This window comes from Nicotiana attenuata, chromosome 6 (assembly GCF_001879085.1).
Source record: "Nicotiana attenuata strain UT chromosome 6, NIATTr2, whole genome shotgun sequence".
NCBI classification, from domain to species: Eukaryota; Viridiplantae; Streptophyta; class Magnoliopsida; order Solanales; family Solanaceae; genus Nicotiana; species Nicotiana attenuata.
Window position 1 is genome coordinate 54,917,945 of NC_031994.1, and position 18,000 is coordinate 54,935,944.

Below are 18,000 nucleotides of genomic sequence, written 5' to 3' on the forward strand. Positions count from 1 at the left end.
CACTTGTTAGGAAGATGTGGAGGTCGAGTATTAGGGTTGTAGGATAGTAGGTAGTTGAGTCTTGCCATACATTGTACTTTTGTAAGACTAGTCTGGTAGGGTTTTGTCTAAGATAGCTAGTGGCAATGTTGTTTCTTACTATTTCGCTTTCCTGTGCATGACCTATTTACTAGATATCACTTTTGCTTTGCATCTTTCCTCTGGATTTCATGTTGTTCCTATTTTTCCTACGATTTATGAGGTAATACTAATATTGTCTCCTTTTTTCTTTTTGTTTTCTTGAGCCGAGGGTCTTTCGGAAATAGCCTCTCTACTCCTTCGGGGTAGGGGTAAGGTTTGCGTACACACTACCCTCCCTAGACCCCACTAGTGGGATTTTACTGGGTTGTTGTTGTTGTTGTTGTGATGCTTCATGGATTGGCATTAGGTACATGTGGTTTTAGGAGGGGAGAGTGATTGTTTATGCCTTGCATCAGTTGAAGCCCCATGAGAAGAACCCCAGTGCATGATTTGGAGTTAGCAACCATTGTTCACGCGCTCAAGATTTGGTGGCACTATCTTTATGGCATGTCTTGTGAGGTGTTCATGGATCACAGAAGTCTCTAGGACTTATTCAAGCAAAATGATCTAAACTTGAGGCAACGAAGTGGTTAGAGCTACTAAAGGACTATGATATCACCAATCTATATAATTCGGGAAAGGCCAACTTGGTGGCCGACGCTTTGAGTAGGAAGGCTGAGAGCATGGGTAGTCTTGCTTTTATTCAAGTTGGGGAAAGAGTGTTAGCTTTGGATGTTCAGGTCTTGGCCAACTGGTTTTTGAGGTTAGATATTTCAAAGCATAGAAGGGTTCTGCTTGTATTGTATCACAGTCATCCTTATTTGAGCGCATTAAGGCGTATCAGTATGATGACCCCCACTTGCTTGTCCTAAGGGACACGATGCAGCAAGGTGATGCTAAGGAGGTTACTATACGATATGATGGGGTATTGAGGCTTCAGGGTCGGATCTGTGTTCTGAATATGGATGGGTTGCTAGAGTAGATCTTGAGGATGCCCATAGTTCGCTGTATCCCATTCATCGGGGTGCCACAAAGATGTATCGTGATTTGAGATAGCAGTATGGTGGCGGAGAATGGAGAAGGAAATTGTTGAGTATGTCGCTTAGTATTTGAACTGTCAGCATGTGAAATACGAGTATCTGAGATTGGGTGGTCTGCTTCAGAGGCTTGATATTCCGGAGTGGAAGTGGTAGTGTATCACCATGGATTTTGTAGTTGGGCCTTGAGGATATTTGATGAAATATGGGTCATTGTGGAAATGCTGACCAAGTATGCACACTTCATTCTAGTCATGACTACCTACTCTTCAGAGTAGCTGCCTCGGATTTATCTTTGAGAGATTTTTTATCTTCATGGTGTGCCCGTATCTATTATCTCGGATCAAGGCATGCATTTTACATGGAATTTTTGGAGAGCAGTGCAGTGTGAGTTGGGCACACAGGTCGAGTTTAGTATAATATTTCATTCCCATATAGACGGGCTGTCCAAGCGCACTATTCAGAACTTGGAGGACATGTTGCGAGCCTGTGTCATTGATTTTGGGGATCAGAGGGATCAGTTTTTGCCTTTAGTAGAATTCTCCTACAACAATAGCTATTAGTCGAGTATCCAGATGGCTCCATATAAAGCCTTATATGGGAGGCGATATCGTTCTCTGGTAGGTTGGTTCTGTAAGGCCCCGGAAAATTTTGCTAAGTAATTTAGGATTTTGGAGCGCCAGGTAGGCTAATTATTATATTTTACGTGCTATTAACATGATGAGCATCAATTGGATTTGGTAAATAAGCGTATAAGTCTTGTGGTAAGTAGTTTGTGGTCCAAGGAGAGGCCTAAGTCTAAGTCAAATTGGAAAATTTCATAATAGGCTAAATTCCAAATGAGTTCGCATAAGTACACACTTTGGACGATCATATCTATATATATATATATATATAATGTGTTATGTGATGATCAAGCTATCAAATGAAAATTCTTCGAGTCTAGTTTCTAAGGCTTCAAACCATTCATCATTTGGACATTCCTACGCAAAGTTATGATCAAATTATCAAAGGCTGGATTTGCGACCAAATTTGCGATCGCAAAACGACTATACGGACCGCATATGCGTCACATAATGAAGCAGAGTCGGGCAAAACATTATGTTATCGCATGTTGATTATGCTGTAATAATCGATTATGCTGTCGATTATGCTATCGCATAATGATTATGCTGCAAGAATGCTGCCCACATTTCGATTATGCTATAGCATAATTGCACCACATAATTGACTTCGGGGGTCATTTTTGGAAATTTTCATATACGAACCCACTTTGATAAATAAGCTTTGGGGCTTCATTTGGGACTATTTTACACTAAATCTAGTGAGAGGTGAGAGCATTTTAGAGAGAGAAAGAGGGAACCTAGCCTCCTAATCATCAATCTTGCACAAACCCTCAAGAATCAAGCGTGCTAATCTCTAGCTCACTATCTTCCGGGTAAGTCCTACTTCTAATATTTCATATATGAGATTATGAGTTCAAAAATATATTGTGGGGTTAGAAATAGACCATGCATGTGACACTAAGCTATAGTATGTGGGATTAATAAACTATTTTGGGTAGTTCTTGATGAAATTGGATGAGGGAAGAAGGAATTTCCATTGTAGAACCTTGTAGTCTATTTCACATGATTAGGTGTTTGAAGAAACTCCTAAGAGAGTTAACACCGTGGGAAATCTTTCTAAATTATTAATTGATTTTTGCTTTCTCCTTATAGAGTATTACCGCTAGAGATGTTGGTGCATTGTAGTAACTTAAGGAAAGCTTAAACAAGGTATGTATGGCTAAAAACCCCTCTTCATAGAAATTGAGCTCCCATGGTGTCCATGCAAATATTGTAAGTCCGAAATTTGATTGATGTAGTACTTGTTATTTCAAAGGAATCGGTGTTGCAAGATATATGTGAAAGGTGTATCTCAATGTGTTCAATATGCTATTCTTGGTAAATTGAGGATATGTGAAGAATGTGAACTATGTGCTAAAATGCCTAGATTTCAAGTCAAGTTTAAATTGAGATTGTTATGCCAAACTATGTGAAATCCTCTATGTATAATGATGTTTGAAATAAATCAAATGAATTTTGGAAATAGAGTGGGCCAACGTGCCGAGAACTTGAGTTATAATTGTGCCTGGTGATGCCTATGACATGAAAAAATATGAAACAGACTATGAAATGAGCCTTGACTCTACTTTCCATAAATGACTTCAATAATAAAGCGCCCTAAAGGCTTTGTACACAATTTATGCCTATAAGTGGCTGTTCGAGATAATGTTTTGCCTTATAAGTACATCCAATGTGATCCGAGTTGTTTCATACTTCGATGTTGAAATTGTATATTGTCGTGATTGGAAAAGAGAAATTCAATAATGATTGGTGTAATTGCTTGTTTATGACTTTGATGTGTGTTTCTATTGTGGTTTGGTATGTCCCCTCCTTTTTGGAAGAATCCTTTGTGTTTAATGTTCCATTGCAAATGAACTTGAGGTGCATGATTTCTGAAATATTGTATATGCCATGATTCATGATTTCCTCTCATGTGTACTTGACATCTTGGATTGAATGGCTTGTTGTTGAAATTGATATTGATGTGAAATATGTGGAAATGATGTGAAATGTGGGGAAGAAGAGCTTGAGTTATGAAATGTGGCCTAATGCCAAGTATGATGTGATAATTGTGGCCCCAAGTTCCTATGAATTGATATATGTGAAATAAAGATTGAAATGACATGATTCATGAAAAAGGAACAACGTATTGGTAAGACGGCCTAGCCGATCGGGCCGTGATCGGACACCATGCCGCACACATGGTGGTATTGTGCTGATATTGAATCCAGAAAGTGAGAATGAAATTGTGATTGAGGTACATGTCTCAAATGAGGCAACCTATCCGATCGGGTCGTGATCGGACTTCGCGCAATAAAGCGGTGGTATTGTGAATGATGATCAAAAGTATTAAATGCCGCAACCTAGAGCTATGGGAATTATGTGAAAGTTATATAATTTCTTCGATTTGATGATGTGGTGATTTTTTAAAGCTTTGATTGTCCCTTGTGATTTCTTTGTTGTTGTATGATAGTTCTTTCTACTGAGGTAGTGTTTATGATTTCTTTGTTCTTGTATGATAGTTCTTTCTACTGAGATGGTGTTCATGATTTCTTTGTTCTTGTATGATAGTTCTTTCTATTGAGTATGGTGTTCATGATTTCTTTGTTCTTGTATGATAGTTCTTTCTAATGAGATGGTGTTTAGTTATACATACTAGTACTATTCCATGGTACTAACATCCCTTTTGCCGGGGGCGCTACATCTTTAAATAGATGTAGGTGATTCCATATCAGACAGTGTTGGTCGTGGCTAGTGGCTGATCTTCTTTTCAGCCGACTTGGTGAGCCCCACTTCATTTCGGGGTCCTGTATCATTTGTTTATCATGTACTTGTATTTTGAGGTATAGTCGGAGCCTTGTTGCCGGCATTTCCATATTTCTCTTCAGTTGTATTTAGAGGCTCCGTAGACAGGTTGTGGGTGGTTTCGGGTATTGGAATCAAAATAGAAATATTGAAATTTGGCAAAGATGTATAAAACTTGTAACATCTTGAAACTTATGAACGAGGTTGCTAATGCAAATGATATGGAAGTCGTTAATGATATATTTATAGAATTTGATTAATGGTGTACATTTCCTCTTTATTCAAAGACGAATTTGGGTAGTATGAAACCTAACAGGCTTGCTCAGTAGGGTTTACTCGGTTGAGCGCCGGTCGCACTCCTCGGTTTTTGGGGCATGACAGGTTTGAGCCTAGGGAGGCTAGGTTGTTGAGCACTGTTTTGGTTCGTGATGCTTTGGAGAAGGTGAAGCTGATCCGCGAGCAACTTCGTACAACGCAATCCAGGCAGAAGAGTTATGCTGATAGGAAGGATTGTGATGCGGCATACATGCTCAATGACAAGGTTCTACTCAGCGTTTCACCCATGAAGGGTGTGATGAGATTCAGGAGGAAGGGCAAGTTGATCCCTCGGTATATTGGTCCTTTTGAGGAGCTAGAAAGAGTTAGAAAGGTGGCCTAGAGACTTTCCTTGCCACCTAGTCTATCGGGAGCTCACCCAATGTTTCATGTTTCCGTGCTCCGGAAGTAATATGAACATCCTTCACATGTATTATACTTCAGCATTGTGTAGTTGGACAAGGATTTGACTTATGTGGAGCCGGTGGCCATTTTGGACCGGTAGGTTCGAAAGTTGATATCGAAGAATATAGCATCGGTGAATGTTCATTGGACCGGTCAGTCGGTCGAGGAGACTACTTGGGAGACCGAGCACGAGATGCAGAGCAGATATACTCACCTTTTTGATACCCCAAGTATGACTCTAGACTCGTTCGAGGATAAACGTTTGTTTAAGAGGGGGAGAATGTAATGACTCAGCCATCCCTTGTAAGTATTTTAGCTTTATTTACTATATGTGATGCTTTAAATAGCGTATTTGTTGTTATGTGAGTTGCGGGAGGTTGTTTTAGCTTCGGGGATGTTTTGCATTGAATTGGGATACATAGTCTCAAGGTTAGATGCTAAGTTGTGAGAGTTGATCGGTGTTTGACTTTTGTGTAGACGAACCCGAAATGGTATTTTAAAAGGTCTAATAGGTTCGTATGGTGATTTTGGACTTGTGCTTCCAGGAGTTGGAATATGTCTTGTGTCATTTGGGACTTTTATGTAAAATTTGAGGTTATTCCGAGTTGATTTGATGTGGTTAGGCTTTATGGAAGTTGGAAGTTCATTAGTTCCTTAGTCTTGAACAGAGGTGCGATTCGCTTGATGTTGTTTTGGGTGATTTGAGGCCCCGAGTAGGTTTGTGTTATGGCTCATGACTTGTTAGTGTGATTAGACGGGGTCCCGGGGGGCCTCAGGTGTGTTTCGAATGAGTTGCGGATCCTTTACCATGTTTTGGGCAAACATGTTCTGGTGTTTTCCCACCTGCAAGGGTCTGGCCGTAGGTGTCTGCAAATGCGGACCTGGAACCACAGAAGTGAAGTTGCACCGGAGGAGGTAGGGAATGGAGATGCAGAAAGTGGGGAGCAAAGGCGAGGATGCATCTGAGATGAGGAGACATCAAAAGCATAAGCGCATGTGCGATTGGGGTGACCGCAGATACGGTTGGTCGATTTTAAGTGAGACTCACAGACGCAGTATTTAGGACCGCAAATGCGGAATCACTGGGAAAACTAAATGATTTCGAAGGCTTGGTCATTTCCCTTATTTGGAGTTGATTTCACTACAATTCAAGGGGTAAGTAAACTTTACTCAAATTGATTACCCATGGATTATTACACCTAGCTTATGTGAATTAAAGGTAGAATTTGAGGAGTTTGACTATGATTCTACAGAGTGAAAATTAATGATTTGTGGGTCGATTTGAGGTTGATTTGAAACGCATATATTTGGGCTCGTATCAGAATGAGTGTTCGAGATTTGTGAGTTTTGTCGGGTTTCGGGTGCGAAACCCGGGTTAGACTTTGCATATTTGAATCAAGATCTTAGCTTTATTATTTGGGATTCTTTCCTAAGACTTTTATTGATGATATTAAGTTGCTTTGACTAGCTTCGAGTCGCTCGAAGGTCAATTCGCATCGTAAGGGCTTATTGGAGTATTGATTCGCGCGCTTTGAGGTAAGTAACATATCTAAACTTTGTTTGAGGGTCATTATCCTTGTGGACTATGATACTTGAGATGGTTTGGGGTGACACACGTGCTAGGTTACGAACGTGTGTGTGTACACCAGTGTATTCATGATCCGGGTAGACTTTAGGATACCGTGAGACTTGTTTTCCATCATGCCTCATTATTTCCGTGTTTTCTTTCTCTACTTGTATGACTAAATGAGCTGTTAATCATGCTAGGGATCATGTCTAGGCTATGTGTTTACCTGTTGAGAATGATAGGGCCATTGTTTCTATTTTGAGCTATTTGTGTTGATTGTAGTCATATTCTCAATCATAATTTGTTATCTTCATGTTATATCTCAGTCTCTGTACATTATTTGTATGTCATATCACATGTTGTTGACTGGGCGATTGATGACTGATGTGGGCCATAGAGCGGTATTGTGATTGATATTTGGATCGGGCTGCACGCCACAACAAATTGATATTTGGACCGGGTTGCACGCTACAATGGTTGTATTGAATGTTGACTTATATTCGATCAGCATATCGGCAAGGATTTGCCCCTCTAGAGTCTGGTATGCAAAGTGAGCGCAGAGATAGGGTCATGTGCTTTGGAGATGGGTAGTTATGCTAGGCACCCGTATAGTGCTGAGTTGGTTGTGTGTGTGATAAGGAGGGGCACTTGTGCCAGGCACCATGAGCATGCTGAGTGTGAGCCTACTTGATGACTTCATTTTGATGTTATTGACTTGACATGTAAATTTGACATATATGCATAAAAATGTATTTTCATTATGCTAGATGGTAATTGAAATGTCTTACCTGTTATTGAAAGTTTGGAAATCACAGTTTCCTTGATAAACTCATGATTTAGTGATTTCAGTGGTATGATTGGGCTTTGACTGTTATACTTGGAAAGTATGTCTAATTTTCTGTACTTGTGAACGAGTTGAACATGATATCTCTTGAGTTGTTTACTTTTATTGTCATCATTATATCATGTGTTGTTATTGTTTATTGGTGTTGGAGATTGACAATCTTTCAAACTCGTCATTGCTTTCAGCCTGAGGTTAGGTTTGTTAGTTATTGAGTACATGGGGTCGGTTATACTCATACTACACTATGCACTTTATATGCAAATCCAGGTACTACTGGGCATGGTAATTTCTAGAGTTTACACCGGATCTAGCTTGTGGAGACAACGAGGTAGTTGCTATATCGTTCGCAGACCTTGAAGTCTTCTTTTGTTTATTTCTGTTATCACTGTTTTATTATTCATACAGTTCTTTATAGAAGATTTGACTCTGTATTTTTAGATTCGGTAGTGCTTATGTACTCATTGACACAAGATCACGTGATGGTTATAGTTGCGTTATGGTTTCTATTTCTAGATATTTTATGATTATGTCGTTGTGGAGATTATTAGTTTCTGTTATTTGAGTTTATTTTTACTGTGAAGTTGTTAGCTTTCCTAGCAATTGTGATGACCTGATTGATCATTTTGAGTTTTAGCCTTTATTTCTGTGTCTCGAGGCCTTGATTAGCTCCATTTAGCATTTCTCAATTTGCGTGAGCAGTCTATGTCTTATTCCGGAAAGTCTGTATGTGAAATATTGAAGAAAATATGAATTGTTTCCTTAAAAATAGTTTGAGTTAACTATGGTCAACATTTTGTGTAAATGGATCTGGATTGATTTTTGGCGATCCCGGTGGGTCCATATCGTAATTTGGGACTTAGGCGTATGCCCGGAGTTGAATTCAGAATTCCCTACTTGTTTTGACGCATTTTGCCAAAAACTAGCATTTTTGAAAGTTGAAAAATTACTAAGTTTGACTGTAAGTTGACTGCTTAGCTAACAGGTTTGAATTTTGATGTTGAAACTTGGAATAGTCCCGTATTGCTATTTGAAACTTGTCTGCAACATTTGGTTTGATTCGGAATTGATTTGACGTGATTCGAACGTCCGATTGTAAATTTGAGAGTTCTTAAGTTTCCTTGATGTCCAATTTGTAGTTCTAGGTGTTATTTTGGTGTTTTGATCGAGTTTGGCTAATTCTAGGATAGTTGGTGCACTTCTATTGTTGGTGCTCTGCTAAAGATCGCGCATATGCGAGGTCTGGCTCGCAATTGCGAGCCTCGCTTTTGCGAACAAGTGTTCGCATTTTCGAGCATGGCCTAGATTGGGCAGTTTCGCATTTGCGAGGGTTATGTTTGCATTTGAGAACTGTCAGTGATCGTAATTGCGATCTCAGAGTCGCATTTGCGACTCAGTATGTCTTTGAGTTGTCTTCGCATTTGCGAAGGTTGGGAGTTCGCATTTGCGAGCCAATTGTCGCATTTGCGACTTCTGTGGCTCTGAAGCAGGGTTCGCATTTGCGACCCTTGTCTCGCATTTGCGATGTTCGCAATTTTGAACAAGACATCGCAATTGCGACACTCGCAGCTGGGTAAAAAAGGGGGAAAATGGAACTTGGCTCATTTCTCACAATTTCTCAACCCTAAACACCCTAGAGGAAATTTTCCAAGAGACTTTTCTTCCCAAATTCATTGGTAAGTGACTCTAATATATTTCTTTTCAATTACCATTGCATTTCATGAGATTTCAACATCAAATCTAGGATTTTCATGGTAGAAATTGGGGATTTTAAGAAATTGAGATTTAGACCTCAAATTGAGGTCAGATTTCGAAACTAATCATATAACCGGGCTCTGGGGTGAATGGGTACTCGGGTTTTGGTGCGAATTTTGAGTTTTGACCAAGCAGATTCGGGGTTTACTTCTGTTGACTTTTTCCAAAATCATTAAAGCTTGAATCTTTTCACTCGTGGGTGGTTTCTAAAGCTTATTTTGAATTGTTCGAACTATATTTGGTTAGATTTGATTGGTTTGGAGGAAAATTTTAGAGGAAAGACCCCGGTTGAGCTTTGATTTGGTTGCGAAGTGGGGTAAGTATTTGATCTAACCTTGAATTCAGAGAATTAGGAAATTTGAATTAAGTGTCATGTAGATTATGTGAGAAAATGACGTATATGCAAGATGACGTGTGTATATACGCCGTTAAGATATTTGTTCCGATGTTTCTCATTATTTCATGAATTGTCTCATTCCATGCATTAATTGTTACATGCTTTAATTGCTTTCAATGTTGTAAATGTTATTTGATTTAAGTATTCTTGTATTGAATTGTTCGTCCCTTCCATGACTCCGTGCTTATTTGCTACTTGCCTTAACTATTTTACTTGCACACCTTAATTGTCACGTGTTTTACTTGTCCTGATGTTTGTCTGTGTGATATTTGTTGCATTCATTGGATTATTACGTGGTTCATTTATTGCCTTGCTCCCATACCCTTTGATTGTAGAGATTCTTGTAAATTGAGTTATTGGATTGTTTATGTTTATTGAAATTGCTTGTGGATCGGGTTGCACGCGGCAACGGGAATCGAAGGATAATGAATTGAAATGGTGGAACAAGGGAGGATTATGGTATTGATAAATGATGATATGGTGGGATCGGATTGCACGCCACAACGTTTGTGTATGTAATTCTTGATATTGATAAATTGATATGGTGGAATAAGGGAGGATTATGATACTGAATTAATGATGTTATGGTGGGATCGAGTTGCGCGTCACAATAGATTGTTTATGTTATACTTGATTTCGATAAAGGATGTTACGATGGGATCGAGTTGCGCGCTGCAACTAATTGCGTGTATTGTACTTATTGTGTTGTGTTAGTTTCAGCATTTTTATATGAGATTACGAGGTTTGTTATTCTGGGCTTTCTGATAGTGAGGTTTGAGTTCATTTTCATAAATTAACTGCTATACTTTCATTTCCTACTTTCTTTCCCTGTTATTGTCATTATTACTACGTACAGGTTATCTTAAGTGGTCCTCTTTAGCCTGGTTACTACTTCATCGACGTTAGGCTCGGTACTTACAAAGTACATGGGGCAGGTTGTACTCATACTACACTCCACACTTCTTGTGCAGATATCGAAGTGGGTCCTAGCGGCATTTAGTAACTTTTGGTCAGATCCAATTGTTGACGAAGACTTGAGTTACAGTTGCACAGCTTTCGCAGCCCTGAAATCCCCTTCCCTACTGTCTTTACTCTTTTTATTCAGAGTTTCAAAATGGTGTATTTTATTCAGGCCATGTTTGTAGCACTCCATACGTTCATGTACTCGTGACACCAGTTTCTGGGTTATGTTTAGACTCGTTATTCAGTATTATCACACTATGCTTCAGGCTTATATCATTTTTATTGTTATTATCTTGTCGTAAATTGTTAAAATTAGTAAATTTTATGTTCATGTCGGCTTGCCTAGCAAGTAAATATTAGGCGCCATCATGAACCCGAGGTTGGGATTCCGGGTCGTGACAGCAAGCAGTTTTAGACGTCGTCATGGCTCCGATGGGAGTTTGGGTTGCGATAAGTTTCTAATGGAACAACAATTTTTGAGGGTTGATTTGGCCCATTTCGGGTAAGGATCTTGCTTAATCTTGTGTGGGGGAATAAACCTTAGGATTGGACCAATTTTTTTTGTTTGTAATGTATGTAAAATGACATATATGCGAGGAGATGAGCGTATATGCGGGTGCTATGTATGGAGAATGACCAGACTAGAGTCTAGGCTTCTACTATGCCTTAATTTTATTGTGTGCTCTCTATGATACATGTATAATCCTTTGTATGGGTACATGAGCTTATCCTTTCATGCTTGAGATCATTTTTTAGGATTATTATCTCCTAATTAGCCAAGATAGACATTTGTGGAATCATTGCTAAATTGATTTAGCTGTACTCATATCGTATATCTTGAGCACATATTCACACTTTTTTATTTTCATGTCCTTAAGCGCCTTATTGATGAGTTGTGAGAATATGTCTTAATGATAAAATGTTATCTAAAATTAATTTTGTTCATGGCACATACTGATATGTTGAGCAGATTGATTTGTGTTGGCACGTAGTCTCTTCCGTACGGATATTGTCATTGTGATACTGTATGGAGTATAAGGGTGTTATTCTTGATTTTGATGATGGATGAAGTATAAGTGTGGAATTCTCGATTATGATGATAATGTTTTTGTTATGACACGAGATTTTTGCCTAGCAGCGTGTGGATATGGATCCATCCCTGTAAGGTCACCTTCTTATGTTTCTCTCTTGATGCCGTATACGTGGATTGTGGTATTTTAAGCGGTGTGATTGATTTTCACTATGTTTGGTGTATGTTACACCCCATGTTTTCGTACGTGAAACTATGCAATAAGTAAATTTATATAAGCTCGAAAATGAGACGTTACATCTCGCATTTTCGTACGTTAAAGTTTCGTCGTAAGTTAATCGACGTAAGCTCAGAAATGAGATTATTTTTGAAATTATAATTATTATGGTATTTCAAACAAGTTCATGAAGGTGAGAGGGTAGGCGAATCGAAGAAAATGAGTTTCGTTGAAGTTTGACAATTTGGAATAAAATACGGTCCGAGCTATAATACCCGATATTTATGGACTAGTGCCATACAAGGTACCATATGACCATGATAGTAAGGTGTATAAAGTATGTTTAAAGTAAGTAGTATTTTAAGTAATTTGAGATAATTTTTAATTATGTGGGTAAATGATTAATTATTAATTTATGTGGATAAGTGTAGGAATTATTTTTTTCACATGGGACCATGACAATTAAAGTAAAATATGACTAATGTATGAAAGATATGGTGGTGTCACATTTTGGGGATCAGTATGCTTACTAAGCATTGAAGTTTATTTAGGTCGCAAGATTTAAGGACATGTGCACCAACTTATCTCATTTTGTCGAAGAAGGCTATTAAGAGGGCAAAAGATTGTACGGCAACATGGATTCCTTTTCCTGTAGTAAGCAAACATCCCATTCCTAATTAATAATATTTTTCATAAGCTTTAAAGTGGGATGCTTATATTTTCTAAGTTATGGATGAAGCTACAACAAACTCATACGAGACTTCATAAGGTAATAGCAATGGGAATTGCGATTCTAAGAGAGCACAGTATAATCTTTCTCAAGGATATCATATGAATTTTTCCCTACTTCTATCCACCGTTGCGTGTTTCATCGCAAAAGACGTGTGTCAAGAAAATCGGTCCAGGTATATTAAGGCTATCCCTTCTTTTCTTTTGGCATGATCTATACGATACAAACGAAACGAGCAAATGCACAACTTCCATAAATGACTCTATTCATAGAAGTATTAGAGGTGCCTACGTTCTTGAATTCCCATGTATCTTATTATTACATCTTCTGTTCACGGGTCTCAGAAAAATACGTAAGTTGAAAAAAGTTTACTTCATGATATTACTCAAAGGCATAATGGTCTTATGACATTCCGAGAGATTTTATTGACATACTTCTTATGCATAACATTCATTTATACATGTACATTGACCCATGACCAGATGGCGTTATATATGCGTATATATGTATATTATATGTATATGGGATATGGGAAAAGGTTACGGCGTTATATACGCACCTCCACCTGATCAGCCGGTATACATTGATGATTTTGCCCACAGTGGCCGAGATGATATGATGGGATGCCCTCAGAGGCTTGATGATGTTGTGAACACATGTACCATTCACGACATAACATTCATACGCATATGCATGACGCTATAAGTATTTCATGATTTACAGAGTTATCCAGACTTACAGGTTGAGTCATCTACTCCACGTCTCTTCCATGTCTTTTATATACTTATTTATGTGTCTTACATACTCGGTACATTATTCGTACTGACATTCTTTTGTTGGGGACGCTTCATTCATGCATGCAGGTATAGACAATCAGCTTGACGAGCCCTCATAGTAGACGAGGTGAGCATTCAGCGAAGGATCGGTAAGACTCCACCTCATTCGGAGTGCAGTCGAGTCTATGAGTCATCCTGTCAGAATTTTGCTGTAGACTTATGGGTAGGCCGGTACCCTGTCCCATTTAATGTCTAATACTCTTAGAGGCTTTGTAGACAGAGGTTCATTTTGTACAGTATGTCAGAGGCCTTGACGGCCCATATGTATTCATGTTTTAAGAAATATGGTTCATTGATACAGTGTTTTCCCACTTATAGTTATACATTACGAGTTGTGGCAATGATGGCCCAGTTACCAATAACAGTACGATAAGAAAGATATGTTACACTGGTACTCGGTTGAGTAAGGCATTCGTGACCCTTCGATTTGGGTCGTGACGGAGTATAAGGGTGATGTTCAATATAGATGATGAGTGAAATAAAAGGGTGGCATTCTCGATCATGCAAGTGAATTCTTTATTCTTTGTTATGCATTTTACCGGTTTTCACGTTGCAATTAACATGCTATCATGTGCCTCTGTTATTATTTGATGATTTTATTCTCATGATGAATTTACCATGTTGAATTGATGTCACATGTTTTGTAGGATTGATGGTATTGCACCTTGTTATATTTTTGTTGCAAGTTATTATTTCTATTGCACAAATTTCTCTGATTAGTGAGTATCAGATAACTTGAGCCTCGTCACTACTTTATCGAGGTTAGTCTTGATACTTACAGAGTATATATTATCCCGTAATCTTACTGCACTTCTGCATATCATTGTACAGATTCGAGTGTCGGTAGCAGTGGACCTTGGGAGTGAGCTTTTGATACCTTCAGGAGGATTCAAGTTAGTGATACATAGACGTTGCAGACCCTTGGAGCCCCCTTCCCTTATTTCATATTGTTGTATTAATTTCAGACAAAATTGTACTTTTGAGACTCATTATGTATTTTGTTTGGAGCTCATGACTCTGTACTGCTTGGTTTTGGATGTTTGACTTATGTACCACTGTATTGGCTTTGTTGGAGCTTTAATTTGTTGTTTTTGTCAAATTTAGACCTATTATATCTTATTTTGCTGTGTTTGGTATTACTGTGTGATTGGCTTACCTAGTCTTGGAGAATATGTGTCAACACGACCTTTAGTGGGATTTTGGATCGTGACATAATCGCATTTGAAGCAAATTTGCGTGACAAAAAAGAAGTTTTGTCAATCGTAGAGGAAAAAACTAAAATATCAAAAGACACTTTACTTGTTTAATAGCGTAAAAAGATGAGTATATTATAAGTACCATTGTTATGAAATCGTCTTTATTTTAGCTGGAAAATAATTTTACTACCTCATTGTGAAAGAATTTTCACCATTTAGTTTTATATAATTAATAAAAGTATAAATGGTAATATGCATTACAGTGATTATTATACTTCTTTACCATTTAAAGTCAAATATTGTTCAAAACCACTTGAAGGAAATTTGCATGATAAATTAAAAAATTAGTTTAATTTAGTTGGCATATCATTGTATTACCTTAAAGTGAAAGAACAGTCATATTTTAAAGGTAACAAATCTAAGTAATTATTAAAGTTTTTGTGAGAATATGTATCACAATGATTACTATGATTCGTCGTCGTATCAATACAAATGCTAACATTAGTGTTTACAAATCTAATATAAATTTTTATATTGATATAGATCTTAATTACTATTTAAATACCGATTATTTTTATGTTGTGTATAACAGACGCATGTATTCGAGTAGAAAACCTGGTATGTTACTTACTCTGTCTCATATTAACATTCGTGGTTACTAAAAATAGTTATCTTAAATTATTTGTCATTTTAGAAGTTCAAAACAAAAATGATTATTTTTTTCCTTTTTTACTCTTAGTAATAATTGTTCTTGAACATAGAGATAACACATAAATAGAATAAATATTTAATGAAAAGAGATTATATCTTATGACATAAATAAGGATAAAATAGTCCAATTCCTTTTCTAATTAATATTTCTTAAGAGGCGTGTAAAAGAGAAATGTGATACATAATATGAGACGGAGGGAGTATAAAAACTATGTGACATTATTAAATTCATTAATTGCAGACTTGATAGGGTCAATAATCACTATGTAACCCTTTAGTGCTTCAGTTATAAATTTTACAAATACCTTTCTCGATATCTAGTTTTCAATTAATAAATGTTGACCTCACATTTTTGTGAGCCTCGGCCAGATAGAATTGCAGTATCCTTGGTGGTTGGATGAAATTCTAACTTCACATCCCAACACGAAATAGACATTCTATACTTTTGTGACCATCCTTCTCTTGGAAAATATTTAACCCATCCAAGAATCTTGACATTAACAAACATGGGCAGTTTTGATTTCCATCTACTTAACATGGCTGCAGAAACATATTCATTAGAGATAAGTGTAGGTGTAGAGGCAAAGGTAGCATCAATAATTTTGGTGTTGTTTATTCTTTGGTAGAACCCGGGCAACGTTGTGGCTGAAATGATACTATTTTTGTATAATATCATGATGACAGAATTCTCATATAAGAAGTCTTTTGTCACCTTTGCCATATAGCTACGGTTGTTAACTCTCATGGTAATGTTCCAATTCCCTTTAATTTGCATGGTTGATACATTTAAGGAACAGGCCACCTTATCAAGCATGAAGTCATGTTCCAGGATCTGGTCATTTCTATACATTATTGAATCAGTTACGGCGTACACCACACAGGAACCCAACATGAACACAAGGATGGCCAACATAAATTGATCGAAACCTCGATTTCCGCCCTCCTCGAGCTTATGATCATATACTAGAGCGCATGGCTCGTGCGTTGCTACACTAGTGTAACCTTCTTGTTTTGAACTACTACTTGTATACATGGTTGAATTAAGCGTAGAAGATAATCCAAACATGCAAATAGAAAGGAATAAAAGTTGGTAGTTGTTCAAACTTTCATCAACTATTTAGGTTTGGCCTCGGAGAAATATGTGGGCTTTAATAGAAAAGACAGGGATGTGAATGGGTGGCTAAAAATTAGCATGAATGGCGGTATAACAAACTTCCTATGCTACACAATGAATGCGTTTACAAAGTGAAATAGATTTATTTAAGGTCAATAACTATTACTAATTTTTTTTCTTTTATTAATAGAGCCATATAGTGGCCCAAGCAGCTCTGGGCTTGGCTAGATCTTGTCTTATTGAAGCTCAACTCTTGCTCGATAACAATCAAAGCTCAGCTTGGTTAAGATCAATGTCAGCTCTCTTGGCTCAATTGAGAAATGTTATGATTACTTTAAGACTAAAATTCATTCATTTAGCTTAATTTCTATGTATATTAGAAATATGTTAATCGAGAAATAATTGTAATTATTAGTTAGCTTGTAATTTTGTATTTCTTTAGATTATTTGATGTTATTAAATTTTTAATTCACATGGTTACTTAGTGTCTTTACAATTTGAGAGAAAATATAATTTGATCTAAATGAAAAGTAATAAACTAAGCTAGGGAAACTGACATGAACTAAGCTAATAACTATATCCAAGGAAACAGACATCTCCATGTGTGATCCAGTGCCTACACATCCACAAACTAAGGATTGAAACCATCCCGCATCACCTCCAATTGTCTCACCAGGCGCCAAAGTTCCACAACCAGAAATCAAGCAAAGTAATGTCCATATACCATTTTGAATGAGGACTGTTCATTTGATCATGTATGAGCTATATGAGATCCATGAATGCCTCAGTTTATCTTCTTTAACATCCTGTAATAATGACTACTAATCCAGAAATAGCCATATGCATAGGACTAAAGAAATACGGACAAAGACAGACCCCTCTATCTCAATGTACTCCATGAAATGATTGTGTGCACTAAAAGCTCCCTACTACACCACCGAACCATCACTACAATTAGCATGTATACATGTTGATACCACTAGAAGAGGATCTGGTGATGTATAAAACAAGATCATGCCAATGCTAGTAGCACGTTCCATCAATCTAGTCATGAATACATGTAGAAATCCTAATGTCCAAATATAATTTTTTTTTTTTTTAAAAAAAAACTGCCAGTAAATGGTGTCATGAACACCATCTAAAGAAGTGCTCAAGCATATGATGTTCCTGCAAGGATAACTTAATAAAGCAAAATAGTTTTTACACAAATGCATATACTGGAATTGCCTGCTTGGCAAGATTCCTCTAAGTTCTATCAAAAAAACCCCCATGTTTGTAAACTTTGTCCAATTCAGTCTGATTGAGACAAAGTTACGATAGCCATTGTAGAAGAAGAAGAAGATGGAACAGAGAAGAAAGGAATGAAAACAGACAAAATGCGTATTCTGTTAAAATGACAACTGTCAGTACAATTAG